Source organism: Rhinopithecus bieti, unplaced genomic scaffold, assembly GCF_001698545.2.
Source record: "Rhinopithecus bieti isolate Rb0 unplaced genomic scaffold, ASM169854v2 scaffold_6536, whole genome shotgun sequence".
Classification (NCBI taxonomy): domain Eukaryota; kingdom Metazoa; phylum Chordata; class Mammalia; order Primates; family Cercopithecidae; genus Rhinopithecus; species Rhinopithecus bieti.
The window spans coordinates 1,852,341-1,856,851 of NW_016805524.1; positions in this window are offsets into that span (position 1 = coordinate 1,852,341).

The following is a 4,511-nucleotide window of genomic DNA, read 5'->3' on the forward strand; positions in this document are numbered from 1 at the left end:
TCCTCAGACTCTACTATCACTTTAGTATAGTTTGAAATACTAGTTTGAAATCAGGTAGTGTGATGCTTCCAGCTTTGTTCTTTCTGCTCATAATTGCCCTGGTTATTCAGGGTTTTTTGTACTTCCATTTGTATTTGAGCATCGTTTTCTATGTTTCTAAGAAAAACAACGTTGGAAGTTTGATAGGGATTGCATTGAATCTCCAGATTGCTTCAGGCAGTATGGACACTTTAACAATATTCTAATCCAGCCAGGCGTGGTGGCTCATGCCTGTAATTCTAGCACTTTGCGAGGCCAAGGCAGGCAGATCATGAGGTCAGGAGATCAAGACCATCCTGGCTAACACAGTGAAACCCCATCTCTACTAAAAATACAAAAAGTTAGCCGGGTGTGGTGGTGGGCACCTGTAGTCCTAGCTACTCGGGAGGCTGAGACAGAATAATAGCATGAACCCAGGAGGCAGAGCTTGCTTGCAGCGAGCCGAGATCGTGCCACTGCACTCTAGCTTGGGCAACAGAGCGAGACTCTGTCTCAAAGAAAAAAAAGAAAAAAAAAAAAAAAAAAAAAAGAAAATAAGAAAAGAAAAAAAAAAAAAAAATAACAATATTCTAATCCATGAATATGGGATATCTTTCCATTGTATTTGTCATCTTCAAAATTTTTTTTCATTGTTTTATAACTTTTAGTGTACAGGTTTTCACTTTCTTGATTAAATTTAGTCCTAAATGTTTTATTTTATTTTTTGTAGCTATTGAAAGATAATTCTATTGATTTCTTTTTTGGATAGTTTGTTGAAGATCATGTTGCCAACAAACAATGACAATTCTACTTCTTTCTTTCATATTTGGATGCCTTTTCTTTCTTTCTCTTGCCTAATTGCTCTGGCAAGGACTTCAATACTACTTTGAATAGAAGTGGTGAGAATGGGCATTCTTGTCTTGTTCCAGATCTTAGAGGAGAGACTTTCAATTTTTTCTCCACTGAGTATAATGTTAGCTGTAGGCTTCTCATATATGGTCTTTATTGTGTTGAGGCACATTCCTTCTATACCTAATTTGGTGACAGTTTTTATTATGAAAAGATGTTGAGTTTTGGGAAATGCTTTTTCTGTGTGTAATGAGGTGATGGTATGGTTTTTGCTGTTCATTCTGTTAATATGATGTATCACATTTATTGATTAGCATACCTTGAACCATGCTTGCATGCCAGAGATAAATCCCACATGATCATGATGATGATCTTTTTAATGTGTTGTTGAATTTGGTTTGCTAGTATTTTGTTTAGGGCTATTGCCTCTGTGTTCATCAAGGATATTGGCCTGCAGTTTTCTTTTTTTTTTTTTTTTTTTTGTAATATGCTTATTTGGCTTTGGTACCAAAGTAATTCTGGCCTCATAAAAATAGTTTTGAAATAGCCTTCCTCAGCTGCATGCAGTGGCTTATGCCTGTAATCCCAGCACTTTGGGAGGCCGAGGCTGAAGGATCACTTGAGGCCAAGGAATGGAGACCAGCCTGGGAAACACAGCAAGACCCCAATCTCTAAAACAGTAAAAACTTAGCCAGGCATGGTGGCATGCACCTGAAGTCCTGTCTACTTGGGAGGCTGACTGAGGCTGAGGTGGCAGGATTGCTTGAACCTAAAAGTTTCAGGCTGCAGTGAGTCATGATCTGCCACTGCACTCCAGCCTAGGCAACAATGAGACTCTGTCCAAAAAAAAATTTTTTTTAAATTTCTCCTCTTCGTTTTTTTGGAAAACTTTGAGAAGAGTTAGTATTAGTTCTTAAAATGTTTTGTAGAATTTAGCAATGAAGTCATCAGGTCCCAGCCTTTTTTTTGTAGGAGACTTTGTTACTGATTCAATCGCCATACTGATTATTGGTCTGTCCACATTTTCCATTTCTATATGATTTAGTCTTTTTAGGATGTACATGTCTAGTAATTTATCCATTTCTTTTAAGTTACCTAACTTATTGTTACCTAATTGTTGATAGTAGTCTCCTATGATCTTTTATTTCTGGGATATCAGTTGTAATGTCTCCTCTTTCATTTCTGATTTTATTTATTTGGGTATTCTCTTTTTTCTTAGTCTACCTAAGGGTTTGTGAATTTTATCCTTTCAATAAACCACCTCTGTTTCATTGATATTTTGTATTTTTTTAGTATCCATTTTATTTATTTCTGCTCTTTATTATTTCATTCCTTCTGCTAACTTTGGGCTCAGTTTTTTCTTGTTCTAGGTAGTTCCTTCAGGTGTAATGTTAGGTTGTTTGCGTTTTTTGTTATTGTTGTTTGGAGACAGGGTCTTGCTCTGTCACCCAGGCTGAAGACCAGTGGTGCAATCATGGCTCACTGCAGCCTGTACCTCCTGGGCTCAAGTGAGTCTCCCACCTCAACCTCCTGAGTAGCCGGGAACACAAGTGTGTGCCATCATACTCAGCTAACTTTTTAAAAATTTTTATAGAGATAGGGTTTCCCTATGTTGCCCAGGCTGATCTCAAACTCCTGGGCCCAAGTGATCCTCCCACCTCAACATCTCAAAGTGCTGGGATTATAGGCATGAGTCACTGTGTGCAACCATCTTCTTTTTTGATGTAGGCATTTATTGTTGTAAACTTTACTCTTAGACCTGCTTTTGCTGTATCACAGAAGTTTCTGTATGTTGTTTCCATTTTTGATTGTCTCAAGACCAAGATTTTTTTTTTTAATTTCTTCATTGACTTAATAGTTATTTGGGAACATGTTGTTTAATTTCCATGCATTTGTGAATTTTCTGAAATTACTCCTGGCATTGATTTCTAGTTTCATACCATTATGGTTAGAAAAAATACTTGATATAATTTCAGTCTTTTAAAATTTGCTAAGGTTTGATTTGTGCCCTAATACGATTTATCTTGAAGAATGTTTCATGTACTTGAGAAGAATGTATATCTGTTGTTGTTGTATGGAATGTTCTGCATATGTCTGTTAGATCTATTTGGTCTAAAGTGTTGTCTAAGTCCAATGTTTCCTTATTAACTTTCCATCTGGATGATCTATCCATTGTGAAAAGGGGTGTGGAAGTCCTCTATTATTATTACATTGTGATCCACTCTCCTTTCAGGTCCTTTAGTATTTGTATTACATGTTTAGGTGCTCTAATGTTGGATGCTTATATATCTACAATTGTTATATCCGCTTGATGAATTGACCTTTTATCATCAGATAATGTCCTCATCTATTTTTATAGTTTTTGAGTTAAGGTCTATTTTATCTGATACAAGTATCCCTACTCTCATTGGGTTTCTTTTGCATGAAATATCTCTTCCCATTCCATCACTTCCAGTCTATTTGTTTCCTTAAAAGTTAGTGTCTTGTAGGCAGTCTATAGTTGGGTCTTGTTTTGTTTTTGTTTTTCTATTTGTTTTATCCATTCAGTCACTGTATCTTTTTGTTGGAGAATTTAAATTTACATTCAAGGTGCTTACTGACAGGTAAATACTTGCTCCTGCCATTTTGTTAGTTGTTTTGGAAATACTTCATTTCTTTCTTCCTGTCATGCTGTCCTCCTTCATGGTTTGATCATTTTCTGTAGTCATATGCTTTGAATCCTTTCTATTTTCGTTTTGTATTTCTACTAATGATTTTTGCTTTATGATTACCAAGATGCTTGCATTTTAGAATATGATTGTGAGTGGTCTAGGTGGACTATTCTGAAGCAAAGGTATTAATGACAGTCTTCTATACTTAAGCAATCTCGCAAAGTCCTTGAGTTCAAAACTAATCCTGAAGCCAAGTTTGTGTTGGTGAGGAAATAGGAAAGAGAAATTTTTTGCATAGATATGTTTAGCAAAATCATTCAGTGACATCCTGTCTCTCCATGGTGTTGACAAATGTTTTTATTGAAAACTGGTTCTGCTATTTGTCTACATATGAACAATAATAAAAGTTCTTTTTAACAAATATGAATAGTGACACTGATCAAGTGTTTGAATCTTTAAACAAGTGGCTCTAAAGGTAACCCTGGAGAAAATCTTAGGGGATCATGCTGAAACATATGTTTTCCCCAAAAGATCATCCTAGATGTTGAGGGTGATTCCGTTAAGAATTATTTATTATAAAACCTCAACACAAGACGGGTTTGAAAATTTCAACATAGATATCAGCAAGTGTTGGGAGGAATAATTAAGATTAGAAACCCAGGGTCTGAGGAGAGTCAATGTAATTTCCAGGTGCTTTAGAAAAGCCCTGGTTGCACAGCCCAATCCACTAGAATAAAATGAGAGGCAAAAGGACAAACTCATAATAACAGTGCTTTGTTAATCCGGTTACTGAAAACTTTTAAAAACTATTAGTCATTTACAGCAGGCAACACACCTCCACAGATCAGTTTCATATTGTGCCAATAGCAGAGAATCCAGTATTTACAAAGACAAATCAGGTCTGTGTTTATCTAAGTATGATTTGCTTTATAAAAAAAAAAATTGTACTAGGTATCTAAATGTTGCACATTGATGAGCTTTAATTCAAGCTGA